We start from the raw sequence: 18,642 nt of genomic DNA, 5'->3' as shown, positions 1-18,642 counted from the left end.
TGCAGACTCCAACAGGTTTTCTACCAAGATTGCAGTTCATCCAGAGTCTGGATTGAACAGAGCTCCGTTAGATGTTCTAAGCTTGGGAAATCTTTTTATAGCCTATACCTGCTTTAAACTTCTCCACAACTTTATCCTGACCTGTCTGGTGTGTTCCTTGGTCTTCATGATGCTGTTTGCTCCCCAATATTCTCTTAATCAACCTCTGAGGTCGTCACAGAGCAGCTGTACTTGTACTGAGATTAAATTACACACAGGTGGACTCTATTTAGTCATTAGGAATCATCAGGCAACTTCTTAAGGCAATTGGTTGCACTCAGAGTAAAGGGAGCTAAATACTGTTGCACACCGCACTTTTCAGTTTTTTATTTGTAAAAACTGTTTTGAATCATGTATAATTTTCTTTCTACTTCACAACTGTATAACACTTTGTGTTGATATTTCACATAAAATTCCAGTAAAATATATTTATTTTTGTGGTCGAAATGTGACAATATGTGGAAAAGTTCAAGGGGAATGAATACTTTTACTAGCCACTGTAGGAAAGGTTTGGACCAGGTGTCGGATTGTTGTGAACGATTCCACAGGAATGTTTTGTTATATACTACACAGATTATTACGGATTTGCCATTAACCCTTTATGACCTACTATAGAACAAGTTCGTCAGAGCATATTTTTACATTTGTACATGCTGTAGAGCCATTTTTTGGAGCATTTCAATTTCCTATACATCAATACAACCCTTACATCCTAAATTTTAATATTTTGCATATAATAACTCCATATAAAGTAAATTGCAAAAAAGTGCAATTAACCACCAGAAAAATTATAAGCGTTTCTTATTATTTTTTTTGCACATATTTTCCTAAATACAGAAATATCATAGCTGTATCTCTGAAATATTGCAATATAAAAAGGTTCCCCAAACCCTTTCAAACCACACAAAATTTATTTGGAGTGTTTCCTTAACTTCATTTTTGAAATACACTAATTTTTATGAACAGAGACAAAAACGAACATAAAATGTAGATTTTGAACAGTTTGAGAAAAGATGATATGTACATCAAAATAAACTATTTACAGAATGTAATTAAATCTAAGTGTGCCAGATAGCTATGAGCACACATATATGTTCATAAGACCATCTTCAAACAATAAAAAGTGCAAAAAACAATGAAAGTGAAAGCCAAGTTTACCGCGAAAAAAACTACAACTTCTGGGAAAAATCACCTGGGAAATGACATCACTTCCGGTTGAAAATCGTGTGATAGTTCATCCACCAATGTCATCACGCATATTCCGATGTAGGAAGTACTCTTTGGTCTGGATTTTAATGTTTGTTTTTTGCGATTTTTTTACTGGATTTCTGCAACAGTTTCTGGAAAATAAAAACTGTGCTCTGGGACACGTGGTGAGTAGAATATTTAAGTTGAACTCTTCGGTTTCATTGCAAAAAAAAGCATTGTTCTAGCTTATTTGAACGCAATTCTACAGGCGTTTAAAAATAGATATGCAAATGGGAGCGCCGGTGCTCCCGCCGGTCATAAAGATGTAATGGTTCAGAGATCTGAAGTAGCCAGTTTCCCCTCGATCGGCTCTGGTTCAGCACATCGGAAACTGAAAAAATCACATTTTTTCCTTCTGTTCTTCTGCATCAAAACAACGGACTGTCTTTGTTTTCAGTCAATAGACGCATCAAACAACAACACATGCTCTGCTGCACTTTTAATAAAAATCAGATGACGTTACGGACAGACACTAATGCCTCCTTTCCATACGGGTTCTAGGTCAGCATGTCTTTACTCCACTCGGCCAGTTGTTTCCACTGACACCTGGAGCTACGGCTTGAAGCCCCGCCTCCAGCCGTCAGTGTAGCCGTGCCGCTATTAGCGTTACTGTAAGACATTGTGAAATGGTAAAAAATTAATGATAAACAAATAAATAGCAAATAAAAGCATAAATAAACAAAATAAGAGTAATGTTTGTGTTTATGCAGCGTTTCCCCTATCATTATCGCCCGCCCCCCCAAGAGGATCACGACATGTAGTATTAGTACAATTTCACAGTTGTCATTCGTTTTTTTAGCCATTTCTGTCCATGCGTCACCGCAACTCTACTTTCTGCAGCCAAACTAGACAAAAGCTGGACACACTCCTCATACTCCGTCACAATTACGTGCGCTCGCCCACAGGTGAACACATGCTCGCGACAGTGGACAGAAAAACATGCCGCTAAAACCTACAAGGCAGGCAGGGACAGGTTTTTAAAAGCCCCAAATTTAGTTTTGATGGTAGCACTTCCTCTCCTGCAGCAGCAGCAGGACTAACTCTCTACTCCTGGTACATATGGCGAAGGTAGACGTACACAAAATAGCCCAACTGTTTCATGGCCTGCCCCTGACACACAGCTAAAGTCCAATCACCACCAAATAAAAGGTTCTGACCTGGCTTGGCAGACGGAGGTGAAATAATCCCCCTGGATCTATAAGACTGAGCTTGGTAATTAAAAACATACTAGATAGATAGATCTCTGTATGCAGATGACGTGGTCCTGCTGGCCCCCTCTAGCCAAGACCTACAGCATGCGCTGTGGCAGTTCGCAGCCGAGTGTGAAGCGGCTGGGATGAAGATCAGCTCCTTCAAGTCTGAGGCCATGGTTCTCGACTGGAAACGGGTGGCTTGTCCTCTTCAGGTTTGGGGGAGGTCCTGGCTCAAATGGAGGGGTTCAAGTATCTCAGGGTCTTGTTTACAAGTCTTCTTCTCAGGGGGGAGAGTAGAGCGGACGTTCGACAGACGGACCGGTGCGACTGCAGTGATGAGGACGCTGTGCCAGTCCGTTGGGCTCTCGGTTTACCAGTCGGTCTATGTTCCTACTCTTGCTTCATTGATGCACTTGGTGCTTTTAGGTCCATATTTACTACCAAAAAGTCAAACGTTTCTCCCTGGGGAGGAGGCAGTTTCTTAGAACTCTGCTTATTATTATTGGCCTATTGCAAAACTTTGCCTGTGTCTCCTGACAGAACTGTGACAGAACTTTACTTCTATCACCTTATGCATCTGTGTAATGAGGGGAATAGTCCTTCAAAATAATGCTCAGGGGTTCTGATGGGGGGGCAGGAGAAGCAGAGAGGAGAGACGCTGATGTCTGGATGGTGAAGCTCCAAAGTTTCCTTGAAGTAGTTTACATTTTTGGCTTTATGAGGAAGTTCTTGTCTCATCCATGGCAATAATGAGTACCGGTACTTTAAAGCCCAGAACCGTGGACTTCTGACCCTGGTGAAGTTAGTTTTGGTTGGATGTTTGATATTGGTGCTCTGTGGATTCAGTGGGGCCGTCCTTCTGTTTGACCTGATGCAGGCAGTCTGATTGCGGGCAGTTGCTCTCTCCATCCTCCTGCAGACGCTGGTTCTCAGTAGGACCGTCAATCAATGTCAAAACCAAACCTGCTGTTTCATGGTGGTTTTGTTTTGTGTGTTTTGGGGAAAGTGTTTGTGCGTCTGAACAGCTGATTTTATGTGTGATTAGCTGGTTTAGGATATTATTAAATACAGCGGTCCCTACTAGGGATAGGTACCTTTCACATTTGAACCGATACACGGTACCTGGGAATCAGTACTGGTACTCAACGGTACCAGTTTTCGGTACTTATGTGTGTGTTTATGTGGTAATAAATGTTAATTATTTTAATTATAAAATCTGAAAATGTTTCATTCATTCATCTTCTATACCGCTTCTTCCATAGTGGGTCACAGGGAGGTTGGTGCCTACCTCCAGCAGTCTATGGGCGAGAGGCGGAGTCCACCCTGGGTAACTCGCCAATCCATCACAGGGAAACACAGAAACACACAGGACAAACAACCATGCACACACTCATTCACACCTAAGGACAATATAGAGTGACCAATTAACCTAACAGTCATGTTTTTGGACTGTGGGAGGAAGCCGGAGTACCCGGTGAGAACCCACGCATGCACGGGGAGAACATGCAAACTCCATGCAGAAAGACCCCTGGCCAGGAGTCGAACCCAGGACCTTCTTGCTGCAAGGCACCAGTGGTACCTACTGCACCACCATTTTCAATTAACATATTTATTTCTCAATGTATAAACTTCAATGAATATATCAAAACAATATCCAGTTGTCTGTATTAAAACATCTCAGTTATGGTAAATGGACTGAACTTATATAGAACTTTTCTAGTCATACAGATCGCTCAAAGCGCTTTACACTAGAGCCACATTCACCCAATCACACTCACTAATGCTCACACATTTATACACCGATACGCAGATCGGTAGGCAACTTGAGGTTAAGTGCCTTGTCCGGGGGCACATCAACATATGGCAGGAGGAAGCTGGAATCGAACCCACAACCTTCTGATTGCAAGACGACTACTCTTCCTACTAAGCCACAGTTGTTTCAAACATTTCTTCAACATTAAAACCTTTAACTGACTACGAAGTGTAATGCAGAAATTACAACCCAGCCATGTTGCTGGCTGCCAACGACGAGTCGCTAACGGATGCAGGCGTGCTAACGGTGCTGATTGCAGGAGTTGTAGTTCCAGCTCTGAGGCTAACGAGATAAATTTGGTGCTTAATCAGGTGCCTCCTCAGATTAGAAGTATTCTTGCCACTGGTCTTGTACATCACAAATATTGCAGCGAGCGTAATCTGCATCGCATTTTGAAAAGTGGAGCCGTACTTTGGAGCGCTTTCTATCAGCCTTGCTTTGTTGACGGTACCAGTGGTTGCTGACGTCATTACGCTCTTGTTCATGCAATGCTGTGTTCATGTCCGGCACGGAAAATTGCCCACTCTTCCACTCCCTTAGTGTCAGAATGATGCGTTTAGGTGCTGAAACATGGTACCGTTTGATTTTACGTGAATCGGTACTCAGTACGGATGGAATTCGGTCGGTACCTATAAAAGTACAGAATTTGGTACCCATCCCTACCTCCTACCTGCCTGTCATTCAGAAAGCTGATGTGTCATTTTTTTTCCTTTTCAGTCTTTCAGGCTGGTTTATGATTATTAGTAAATAGTAAAATTACATTTGGGTTTGACCCGCTACAGCCATTGTGGTCCTTTTAATGTTATTGTAGTCGCTCTTGAGTTGTATTATCCCTGCACTGCCTCCATGAAAATCTCATTTCTCCTGGGCCCATGGTCAATCAGTGAACAGCAGTCAGTTACAAACAAGATGGCGCCGACGATAGCAGCCTCGGAGCTTCGCTCTCTCTTTGTTTTTGTATTTTGTGTGTTTTTTATGTTTTTCGAGCCACAGTTCTGTGGTCTCATTCAGTAGAGAGGAACTTCTCAACATCAGAGAGTCCTCTCTTGGTTTTTTTTCACCATCTTTCATTGATCCGAGGTTCACTGAGCTCCTGGCAAGCGGAGCTGCGGCTCCATATGGGATTCTGCGCCGAAAACGGCGGAGGGGAAACCGTGCTGGTAAAGCTCCACAAAAGAGGACTACGAACACCACTGCCTTCAATCCACCTGGCAAATGTCCGCTCTCTAAACAACAAGATGGACGAGCTGCTTCTCCTCACCGCTAAAAACACGGACTTCCGCGGATCAGTGGTTCTCTGCTTCACCGAGACATGGCTGAGTGAAAACATCCCGGACCGAGCACTGCTGATGCCGGACTTCCAGCTGTTCAGAGCGGATCGCAGCGTGGAGCTATCGGGGAAGAAACGAGGAGGCGGAATCTGCTTTTATATAAATGAAGGTTGGTGCAGAGACGTAAAAGTTCTGGAAAAACATGTAGTCCTGATCTGAAGTAATTTTCCATAATCTGTAAACCGTTTTATTCACTGAGAGAGTTTTCCTCGTTTATAATAATCAGCTCATATTTTCCACCGCATGGCTGAACTTCTGCTGCTGAAAAACATCTTGCTGAGCTAATTACAGACCTGGAGAAAAAATACACGGACTCTTTCATCATAATACTGGGAGATTTTAACAGAGCAAACCTCTGAAATGAACTCCCCAAATACAGACAGCATATTAAGTGTCCCACCAAAGACAAAAACACACTGGACCATTGTTACACAGCTTTAAAGGACTCATATCATGCTGTTACCAGGGCTGCTCTGGGTTTTTCAGATCATTATCTAATCCACCTCATCCCAACCTACAGACAGAGACTAAGAGCTTCCAAACCCAAGGTTCACACTGTTAAGAAGTGGACTGAGGAATCAAAGCAGATGCTACAGGCCTGCTTTGAATGCACAGACTGGACTGTTTTTGAAACTTCAGCCACTGACTTAAACCAACTAACTGATGTGGTGACATCATACATCAGTTTCTGTGAGGACATGTGTGTGAAGACCAAGACCTTCTGCACCTTTGGGAACAACAAGCCATGGTTTACTCCACACCTCAGGAATCTGCGCAGGGAAAAGGAAGAAGCTCACAGCAGTGGAGATTGGGCGCGGTACAGGCAGGCCAGGAACAAACTAACAAAGGAGATCAAAGCATCTAAGAGAAGCTACAGTGAGAAGCTGAAGAACATCCTTTCTACTGGTGACACTTCAGCTGTATGGACTGGTCTGAGAAACCTGACTGCCTACAAGAGCCCCTCCACCCATCCTGAACAGAGTCGTCTCCTGGCCAACCGTCTGAATGGCTTCTACTGCAGACATGACAAGAAGCCATTCACACCTCAAACCATCTCCTCTACATCCCATTCAGGAACAAATTCCTCCCATAAAGCTACCAACCCCCCACCATCAGATCTTCTACCTGCACTAAAGATCTCAGAGGAAGATGTAAACAGGCTCTTTCAGCGCATGAAAACAAAGAAAGCTGGAGGACCTGATAACGTCTCCCCATCATGCCTGAAAGCCTGCGCACATCAACTTGCTCCGATCTTCACAAGGATCTTCAACAAATCACTGGAGAAATGTGAGGTCCCCTCCTGCCTCAAATGATCCACCATCATCCCGGTTCCCAAGAAACCCACCATCGTAGGATTAAATGACTACAGGCCTGTAGCCCTGACGTCTGTGGTCATGAAATCCTTTGAGCGGCGGGTGTTGAAGCACCTGAAAGACATCACAGGCCCCCTGCTGGACCTCCTGCAATTTGCTTACCGAGCAAACAGGTCAGCAGATGATGCTGTCAACTTAGGTCTACACTTCATCCTGCAACACCTCGACCATCCAGGGACGTACGCCAGGATCCTGTTTGTAGACTTCAGCTCGGCCTTCAACACTATCATACCAGACATCCTCCACCAGAAGCTCACCCAGCTCAACGTCCCAGCCTCCACCTGTCAGTGGATCAACAGCTTCCTGACAGACCGACAGCAGCAGGTGAGACCTGGGAGCATCTTCTCCTGATCCAGATCAATAAGTACTGGTGCCCCCCAGGGGTGTGTTCTATCCCCACTCCTCTCTGTACACAAATGACTGCACCTCATCGGACTCGTCCGTGAAACTCCTGAAGTTTGCAGATGACACCACTGTCATTGGACTGATCCAGGACGGTGATGAGTCTGCATACAGACAGCAGGTGGATCGGCTGGTCCACTGGTGCGGTCAGAACTACCTTGAACTGAACCCACTCAAGACTGTGGAAATGGTGGTGGACTTTCGGAGAACACCACCCCCATACACCCCCCTCACCATCCTCAACAACACTGTATCGACCGTGGACCACTTCAGGTTCTTAGGAACCACCATCTCTGAGGACCTGAGATGGTCTTCACACATAGACACTGTTCGAAAGAAGGTCCAGCAGAGACTGTACTTCCTGAGGCAACTCAAGAAGTTCAACCTTCCACAGGAGCTGCTGGTCATCTTCTCCACTGCCATCATTCAGTCTGTCCTGTCTTCATCCATCTCAGTGTGGTTTGGATCATCCACAAAACAGGACAGGTCCAGACTGCAACGAATAATCAGGACTGCAGAGAGAATAATCAGGACTGACCTTCCCTCCATCCAGGACTTATACAGGTCTAGGGTCAAGAAAAGAGCTGCTAAAATCTCTGCAGACCCCACACACCCTGCACATAAACTGTTCAGAGTTTTACCTTCAGGTGGCGCTACAGAGCACTGTTCACTAAAACCAGCCGCCACAGAGTCAGTTTCTTCCCCCAGGCTGTTTCTCTGTTGAACATTCAATAGAGTACAAAACAACAGCATACAGATGTTGCAAATGCACCTTTTATTATATATGTGTACATTGTAAATTTGTATATCGTGTATTGCAAAAACAGAACAAAAGAGCAAAGTGTACCGGAGGCAAATTCCTTGTTTGTATGTAAGAACTTGGTAATAAAGCTGATTCTGATTCATGTCACATGTAGTCTTAACAAAAAAACTAGGTACCGGTACAGAAATAACAGTAGTGGAAACGTTCGCAAAGCGGGCCGAGTGGAGTCGAGCCAGGTTAATTGGAGGGAGAGAACTGGGAATAATCTTTTAATTCCTTACTTTTTCTGTTGGTTTTTAAATTCCATCTATCAGACAACCTACTTCGCATTTGTTTTCTATTGTATGTTTTAAAGTCCTTAAAAAGAGAAAAGAAAATCGGTTCAGAATGAGAATCTGCAGGTCAAAACGAAAGGGAATCCAGAAATGTGCTGGTTTTGGTCCTAAATGTTGTCCTGATCTGAAATGTTGGAGCCAGGGTAACAGGGATCAGTGGCTTACCTGGACATTTTATAGTCGAGCTGCCTCTGTGAAGAAATTTTACTTCTGTTAGCATCAATCAGAGCTTTGCAGGAGTTTGTCATGTGTTGCACCACTTGAAACAGTAGATGTGTTCAGAAGAATTTTAGTTGGAAACAGCTGATGGTTGTGGGAACACTGAAGGTTGAAACTGCTGCTGAACTGTGCTGGAATCAGTCAGGAAGCCGCTTTCATTCCTGATTCACTTCAGCTGTCATACTGTTGTTTCCTCTGTTCTAAAATCAGCTCTTGGTCCAAATTGCATGAACGAAAAGCAGCAGTTCACCAGAAGCAGGCGTCCTACCTTTTGCTGCTGTGAGCTTCAGTTGACATTGAAAATATTTCCTCCCAGGGAGGGCTGCATCACTTCTGATTAGCTTTAACCTTCGTTCAAAGTTCACTGACTCCACTAAGTGCCTCCCCGCCCATAATCACCAAAGTCCCTCGCTGCTCCGTCCATGCCGCACCCATCAGACGGCCTGGCAGCTCTGACATGGAGATGAAAGTCTGGATGAGCTGACAGAGGTGCCGTTATCCCAGTTTCTCTCCTGTTTGTCAGCGTTAATGATGAGAAGGTAGAGAATTCCTCTGAAGCAGATCAGAAATATTTACTGGTTTCCACTTAGTCTGACTCAGTTTTGAAGGGAAAGAATTAAAGTTCTTGTTTCTTGATGAAGTGAAAAGTTCAAAAAATAATTTGTTCAGTTTAGATTTGTGGTTTAGCACATATTCAGCACCCGAATGCGTATTATTATTGTTATTCTGATTTTTTTAATTATTCATAAAAATGATGGAAATGATGCCTGAAGCCTCCAACCTGCAGCAGATAAAAAGTTGTCTTTCCTGCAGATATTTGGGAGTTTGAGGGTCTCCCAACCTAAAACCTCCAAAGTGACTCCCCCTGTGTGGCCTTTCTGATCAGAAAACATTTGTTTATGTTCTGCAGCGATTTTGGTTTTTATTAGCCTTACACTGGGAGATTTTTTCCATCAGATTGTGAAAATAGCAGAAAATGGTCAGTGAACAAACTAAAAAACAACAGAGGTTTATACTGAACAATGGGAAAAAGTACATCAAAACTAAAAAAAAGCATAAGTCCAGCCATCATCCGGAGAAAACTCCTTTTGACCGCTTCGGAATCTCGTTCTTTTGGTTATGATCCATATCTCTTGACCAAAGGTGAGGGATGGAACATCGGCGGATCGGTAAATTGAGAGCTTTGCTTTTAGGCTCAGCTCTTTCTTCACCACAACAGATCAAAGCAGGGCCCACGTTACTGCAGATGAAGCCCTAATCCAGATCCTGAGGGGGCCAAACCAGACACCCTCATTTCACGACTATGCCGTGAAATCCTGTCCATGAACTGCACAAACAGGATTGGTGACAAGGGGCATCACTGACAGACTCCAACTTGCACTGACAGGCTCGACTTTGTACTGAGAATGCAAACACAGCTCCTGCTTTGGACATATGTGGATTGGATAGCGCTTAAAAACCACACAGACATGCCATACTCCTGCAGCACCTCCCACAAAATACACTATTGCCAAAAATATTTGTCTGTCTACTTTTACATGTGCATGAACTTTGATGACATCCTACTCTTAATCTAAAAGTTCAAGTTTCTTGATGGACCCACCGTTGCAAGCAATAGCAACTTCAACTTTTTAGTTTAGGAGTGTGTCCATAGTTAGATGAGAAAACCAGAACTGCAGCCTCTGCTCTAATGTATCCCAAAGGTGTTGAAGAAGATTGAAGTCAGGACTCTGTGAAGGCCACTAAAGGTTCTCCACATCTGCAGCCATAGAAATGGTTGGAACACCGGAATTCATTGATTTGGTGGTGGGACCCAATACATTTGGCAGTATAGTGTACCTTGGTGGACATGGTCATAGGTCTTCTCCAGATCCACAAAACGCACTTAGACTGGAAAGGCATACTCCCACGACCCTATCACCAATTCCACAATTGCAAAGATTTGAGGCCGTATTCACAAAGATTCCCAGAGTTTTCTCAGAGAGCTCCTATCTTAGCCTACAAATTCCTGGCAAGGCGTCTCAGCTTCAGTGATTCTGTTCTCTCCTGAGAACGGCTCTGAAAAAGGACAAGGCAGAGATTCCTCTAATAGTAAGGCGACTGAGGCTCAGTGACAAGAGTGGTCGTCTTGAACCTCGCTGTTTTGCAAAACAGAGAGGTGACACTATTAAATGATATATTTTTACTAAAGGAGGGCACAATTGTGAAGTTAAAATTTTGTCATATTGTAATTAATCTTATTTTTGTTAAGTAGAAAAGTACCTTGTGCCTTTTTTGGTGTCGAGTTTGAAATTTTGGTATAGTGACAACCCTTTGTGGCATGCATTTATACCCTGAGTCAGTACTTTTAGGGCCCTGTGATTTCCACGATGAAGAAAACTGGGACAGAATTACACAATTTTACAAACAAAATCGGATCCACTGAAAAAAGAAGTCTTACAGAATTTGCTCGGGAAGTAGGGAAGGATATATAGTAGTTACTGTTATTTTGGCCACTGCAGCCTCTTGTACCTATCGTGACCTGGGTATAATGTGGTCCGCTAGGCTCTACTTTCCACACAGACACAAAAATACGGTCAAGCCTATTGAAAAGTCTTGCTGTCCTCCTAAAAATTAAAAAAACACAACGCTAAGCACAAAGTTTAGGACTAAACAATGCCTTAGGAGTTTTCGGGTGGCGGCAACTCCTATTCGAGCTGCATCTATAAGAAATTGATTTACCAAGTATTTATTGATCTCAACACTGAACAACTAGCATATTTGTAATACACACTACAAATATTGGAACAAAGCACCTGAGTAGCTCTCCACTGACGAACCTATTGGTACTGACAATGTAAACAGAACATCTTACTCTGTTAAAGACTGTTAAGACAGTTATGATAATGAAAAAAAAAAGGTTTTTAATACCAGTTTCTATTTCCAGATTATACTAAACTGATGCAGTAGTGTACAAACATCTTGTATTGAAATTGCCATATATTAAGGTATAGTTAAATGGAAAAACACGTGCATTAAAACTCAACAACTGTAAAGAGTTTCATCTGAAATGTACTTAAACTCACAGTATGTGGATTGTTTGCTTAATGGTGAAATGGCTATCCATATGTTCTGCATTGGGTTCATATGTACAGGTCCTTCTCAAAATATTAGCATATTGTGATAAAGTTCATTATTTTCCATAATGTCATGATGAAAATTTAACATTCATATATTTTAGATTCATTGCACACTAACTGAAATATTTCAGGTCTTTTATTGTCTTAATACGGATGATTTTGGCATACAGCTCATGAAAACCCCAAATTCCTATCTCACAAAATTAGCATATTTCATCCGACCAATAAAAGAAAAGTGTTTTTAATACAAAAAACGTCAACCTTCAAATAATCATGTACAGTTATGCACTCAATACTTGGTCGGGAATCCTTTTACAGAAATGACTGCTTCAATGCGGCGTGGCATGGAGGCAATCAGCCTGTGGCACTGCTGAGGTCTTATGGAGGCCCAGGATGCTTCGATAGCGGCCTTTAGCTCATCCAGAGTGTTGGGTCTTGAGTCTCTCAACGTTCTCTTCACAATATCCCACAGATTCTCTATGGGGTTCAGGTCAGGAGAGTTGGCAGGCCAATTGAGCACAGTGATACCATGGTCAGTAAACCATTTACCAGTGGTTTTGGCACTGTGAGCAGGTGCCAGGTCGTGCTGAAAAATGAAATCTTCATCTCCATAAAGCTTTTCAGCAGATGGAAGCATGAAGTGCTCCAAAATCTCCTGATAGCTAGCTGCATTGACCCTGCCCTTGATAAAACACAGTGGACCAACACCAGCAGCTGACACGGCACCCCAGACCATCACTGACTGTGGGTACTTGACACTGGACTTCTGGCATTTTGGCATTTCCTTCTCCCCAGTCTTCCTCCAGACTCTGGCACCTTGATTTCCGAATGACATGCAGAATTTGCTTTCATCCGAAAAAAGTAATTTGGACCACTGAGCAACAGTCCAGTGCTGCTTCTCTGTAGCCCAGGTCTGGGGAATGCGGCACCTGTAGCCCATTTCCTGCACACGCCTGTGCACGGTGGCTCTGGATGTTTCTACTCCAGACTCAGTCCACTGCTTCCGCAGGTCCCCCAAGGTCTGGAATTGGCCCTTCTCCACAATCTTCCTCAGGGTCCGGTCACCTCTTCTCGTTGTGCAGCGTTTTCTGCCACATTTTTTCCTTCCCACAGACTTCCCACTGAGGTGCCTTGATACAGCACTCTGGGAACAGCCTATTCGTTCAGAAATTTCTTTCTGTGTCTTACCCTCTTGCTTGAGGGTGTCAATAGTGGCCTTCTGGACAGCAGTCAGGTCGGCAGTCTTACCCATGATTGGGGTTTTGAGTGATGAACCAGGCTGGGAGTTTTAAAGGCCTCAGGAATCTTTTTCAGGTGTTTAGAGTTAACTCGTTGATTCAGATGATTAGGTTCATAGCTCGTTTAGAGACCCTTTTAATGATATGCTAATTTTGTGAGATAGGAATTTTGGGTTTTCATGAGCTGTATGCCAAAATCATCCGTATTAAGACAATAAAAGACCTGAAATATTTCAGTTAGTGTGCAATGAATCTAAAATATATGAATGTTAAATTTTCATCATGACATTATGGAAAATAATGAACTTTATCACAATATGCTAATATTTTGAGAAGGACCTGTATAACTATATTATCAAATGTTTAGTTTCAGCCAAGTTTTTTTTTATTTTTTCAGTGTAATGGTTTGTTTTATTTGGTCAATGTCAATCATGTCAGCACCTAAGGATTAATGTGCAACAACTATTAATAGTTAAGAGACAGCAATTATCAGAAAATGCATTGTGTGGGTTTAATCTTGAATACATTCAAAGCTGAAGGAAACATGCAAAACTGAATATGGTAAATTATCACATGCCAAAAACCTTACTGATTTCAATCCATATTCAGACATCACACCACTCATGATGAGGACTCTGGGATTTACTTGAAGACGTATCAATCAATCAAAAATGACACGTCTCTGCAAAAACTCCAGAGTCGAAGCCAGTTGTAATGGATAATTGATGTTGAAGCAATAATAGTTCCCAAGTATCATGGAAATGGCCGACACAAAGAAGGGAATGTTGTCCTGCACAATCATACAATCCACACTCAGCATAAACCGGTTCGCAGAATAGCAGGATTGCCCTTAAGGAAAAATACAAAATAAACAAAACAGCATTTAATTTAAAAATACAAATGAAATGGTATTTCACAGATAATTTTGAAAGTTATTTACACTGCATGGCATCAATACAGGAATTAGTGTTTTGGAAATACAAGGCAGAGATATGTAAGGTGGTCAGTGAGGCATTTTCTAGCACTTATTCCATAATGGGTCACGGGGAGCTGGTGCCTCTCCAGCAGTCTACGGGCGAGAGGCGGGGTACACCCTGGACAGGTCGCCAGTCCATCTCAGGGCAACACACAAACAACCAAGCACACACTCATACATACACCTAAGGGCAATTTAAATTGATCAATTAACCTAACCGGCATGTCTTTGGACTGTGGGAGGAAGCTGGAGTACCCGGTGAGAACCCACGCACGCACGGGGAGAACATGCAAACTCCATGCAGAAAGACCCCTGGCCGGGAATCGAACCCAGGACCTTCTTGCTGCAAGGCAACAGTGCTACCAACTGCACCATGTAAGGTGGTTTAAAGTCTAATTGGACGAATGAGCCAACAGTAACCCTAAACTTTGTCATGACAAAGCAAATAAAGAAAATACAGACAACTACAAAAATAAATACAAATAAGAATGTTATCTTACCACACACAAGATAGGTGGGAGTCAAGGGAATTTGCTCCATCTGCACTTCTCCTCCCAGGCACCTGTCGTCTACATAGCTGAACATGGCATCTTCCCTCTCTTCAAAGTAGGACAGCAGAAGAATTCAAATTCAATTCAAAGATACTTTATTGGTCCCCGAGGGGAAATTAGAATTCCAGTACAACCCATCTAAACATACATCATGACACAAGACAAGGGGGGACGGGTCACCGAGGCTTTGCTGCCCACTCACAGGCGCTGCCCTTGTTAGATGAGAAAAGAGGCCACATTAGGAAAGTAGAGGAAATAAATCATATTTCACACTTTATCCTTAGCAGGATACAGTTTGAGATTGCAAAAAACCTCAGAACAAAGAAGCAACAAGTTGACAAAACAACATCATGCCGGGAACGGTGAAGGTGGTTTTAGGGGGTGCATTTGTTTATCTTGAGCATGTGTGTGTGTGTAAGTGAGTGTGTGCAAGTAAGTCCATGAAGCACTGTCCCAGAGGCCATTGTCCTTGATGGTTCGTTGGAAGGTTCATCAACCGGCCACAAAGTTCTGAGCAAGTCCACAGATGTCCTCAGGTAAGGGAGGGGGCAGAGGGAGCAGAGCGTCATGTTTACATAACTTCCAGGAGAAGTTGAAGATAACCAGCCATCAAGGCCGTGCAGGGGAGCCAGATTCAGAAAAACAATAATTATTTGGGTTAGGCTGACTCTTAATTTTCCGTCAGCCTTGAGAGTCCCGCTGGTGCTTCTCAAAGGTGAATCCAAACAGCCAAATTCCTGGTCTTTCGCCAGATCCGAGCGAACAACTTTCTCCAAGATTTATCCCATTTCACCCCTGAGTCCAGGAACCGCAACCTGCCTGCGATCCTGTATAAGGATCACATCCAGTCTGCGATTCAGTTCACGTAACATCTCAATCTGAGTGTTGATCGCTCTGAAGATCCCATCATACATGCCAGGCAGCCTTACAATGGCCAGAACAGCTGCTGACATTCTCAGAATTTCTCGATATGCCAGGTAACTGCTGACTCCAAAAAGCAGAAATCCTGATATCAAACATCCAATTATATACATATCTTCCACATCCTCAACTTACATTATCGACAGACATACAATCCTCCACTTCTGCCAGGAGTCCATTGTGTATCCAGAGAAAAACGTCCAGCCCGAACAAGTTGGGCTCTCCTTCACCCTGTCTTCTCCTCGAGAAAATTTGATCAATTGCATTGAGAGACCAGCTGACCAAATCCATAACTAAGAATTTGGAAGATATGCAAAAAGAGGCTCCAAAGACAAGACACAGAGCTGAAGCAGGGCAGATATAGGAGGGGTGTGGGAGACAGAGAAAAAGCGTCCTCCTCCACCGAGAGCAGAAAGAAAAAAAAGCACCGTGTCTTTCACGTCCTCTGAGCATCCACTTAGGTGTCTTCTCAAGACTTTGTATTTTGCCACATCCTTAAGGAACCTTTTACTTTTGCATATGCACACGGTGTTAATGTAGTGGAGGAGCCTTTTCCCTTTTGGATCAATATTGTGTAAAAAACTTTCCTTTAGTCCATTTCATGTTAGTTTTTTGAAATGAATATTCATGCCAAGTTCATCAAACCAAAATGGCCACTCTTCATGGAGACATTTTATGTCTTTCCCCTGGTTGACATGTTTACGCTGGGTATAAGTCAGCTTCATGATCTCCTCTGGATTTTCTCCAGTTTTCTCAGCCATCCTCTTTGTTTTTTATTTTTTCTCATGCTCTCTAAGTTCTCTCCAAGTGGGAGAACTTTTAAATCCCACTTAAAACATCCATCAGTGTCCTGGATTTCATCCAGATTTCCAGGGATTTCATTTGTGTCATCATCACTGTGATGCCGTCTTTCTCTTATTTTGGGGTCGAAGAACGCTTCATATTTTCCATCTTATACTGCAACTCCTTCATAAGAGTGGTATCCAGTCCCAATCACGTCTCCCTCTATTATGTCTTGAAGAGATTTAGGATATTTTGCCACCATCTTTTTTGCGACTTCAGTACTGTGCCTTTCATTTGAGCAAGAGCTTTTCTGCCTCATTTCACCAACTGCAATCCTTATCTTCCTTCTCATTCATGGACTTGGTCGTTTTCCTCTCTCCAGTGAATCCATTAGTTCTTCTGGAAACTTATCCCATGGTATCACAAAGCTGTTGACCCAGTCTACATCTGGACTTTGGCAGCTGTTTGAAGAGGTTGAACTTGCAGGTGAAGGGGACAACAGGGGTTCAGAAGGTCTTGGTGTGACGTCTGCAGATGAGCTGCTGGTTTCAGGAGTCTGGCCTACAAAAAAAACCCATATATAAATATGCAAACAGTTATCAGAAACAGATTGAATGTATTTTCTTTTTCAGAATGAATGTGTATAAAGACAAATATACTGTAATAAAAGGGCTTACAGCAAGGGGTTTTAAGGCCTGAATTGGTCTCGATGCAGACAACAAATCAGCTTCCTCAATAAACTGAAAGTCTTTATATGTCTCAACTCCAAGGGATTGTAAGGTTTCTTCTAAAACGTCTTTAGACATCTCTAGAAGGTCAGACAAGACCTCAATGATAGCAGTATGTAGAAATGTTTGCTCCAGATCAGCCATTTCTTTAAGGAAAGAAATTTCACATATTTCAAAAGAGAAAACCAAATATACCATTCCGTACATAGAGCACTATTGGTTGTGTTTTACACAGTTTCCTATTCTGCATCTTTAAAATTTCTAAAGAGAAAAAACTGACATATTTACAAATTGTATTTTACATTTTTTAAACTAAGAAATGTGTGTTTTCAATGTGGTTTCTCCATTATCAACCAGCCACAGAATGTTTATTTTCACGACACACCGTGGTTCAGTGGATTAATAGTGTATGATGGTAATGGATAAAAATCTACCAAGTCATTAATGTTAATGTACTGTAACACTGTACTTTTTTTGGCTACTGAATACAGATGGTATTCAAAATGATAATCTGCCTTGTATATATCAATCACAAAATAAATAGCTGGATCATTCTAAATTAAAATCATGAGAAGTTCTCCAAACTCTATAGACTTGTCATTTTTAGACACAGTGAAATCGCCTTTTTTGTATGATGTGTCTTTATATTGTATGTTTGTTGATACACTAGTATAGCTTTCTGAAAAGTCAAACTCGGTCACTGCATTTTTAATTTTGTCATCTCCTTAAGTACCCATGTTTGCTTTTAAAACGCATTGTACACAACCTGATTAAGGGACCAAATTTTAAAATTAGTGCCGGATAATGTCGTAAGAAATAATGTTTTGATTTCAATGGGCTCTCTGAAAATAAAAGGATTCTTGAATCCAAATATTCTTGGACCATAACATGAAGATAAGCTTACTGTGGGAAAGAAATATTTGGTGCACTAATCGTATCAATGGTATCTTTAAGCTGAAGAGTCAACTGTCAGATATCATCCTTTGAGTCTTTGTCACCAATCAGTACAGGCAGAAACCTTTTTTTTTTGCGGCACTAGAGGTCTTTATTTTTAAATTTTTCCAACAGTAGGCAGACGGGAGAGAGAGGGGGCAGACATTCGGCAAAGGTCTCCGGGTCCGGGACTCTAACCCGGGACGGCCGCTTCGAGGACTCTCTCTATACATGGGTCACACGCTTAACCCCTACACTACTAGCGCCACGCCCCACAGGCAGCAACCTTAAGAAATTCCAGTTTTGAATGGCCTGACCGATTAGCTTGGATGCATCAGCATTTATGGTACTTGGCTTTGTGAAAGCATCAGACCCTTGGTACTTGAACTGCTTAATGTGCTGGTTCAAAAGGGAATATGTGAGCTTTTTCCTTTTTTTAATGAAATTCCTCAAGTACAGTGCAACATCATAGGATAAGACACCCTCAAATATATCATGGCCCAAACAAGGTGGAAGACCAGGCTGGCAAACATGAAAAGCTTTCAAAGTGTTCAAAACAGAGTTGAGCTTTGCCTCTGATGCGTTGACTGGCTTCAGGTTGTAAACCATCAATAGTTACATCATAACTTTACGGGTACGCTCTGGGCCACATATATTTGCATCACTCATAAACTCAT

The 18,642-nt window shown here is 42.5% G+C and overlaps 1 protein-coding gene across 1 annotated transcript in view; it reads left to right on the top strand.

Moving 5' to 3' along the window:
• Positions 1-18,642, top strand: part of mei4 (meiosis-specific, MEI4 homolog (S. cerevisiae)) — a 72,567-nt gene that overhangs the window by 9,953 nt on the left and 43,972 nt on the right. The gene's annotated exons all lie outside the window — the stretch shown is intronic.

The sequence above is a fragment of the Girardinichthys multiradiatus genome, chromosome 15, assembly GCF_021462225.1.
Source record: "Girardinichthys multiradiatus isolate DD_20200921_A chromosome 15, DD_fGirMul_XY1, whole genome shotgun sequence".
Lineage (NCBI taxonomy): Eukaryota > Metazoa > Chordata > Actinopteri > Cyprinodontiformes > Goodeidae > Girardinichthys > Girardinichthys multiradiatus.
This window is presented reverse-complemented; position numbering and strand designations above follow the sequence as displayed.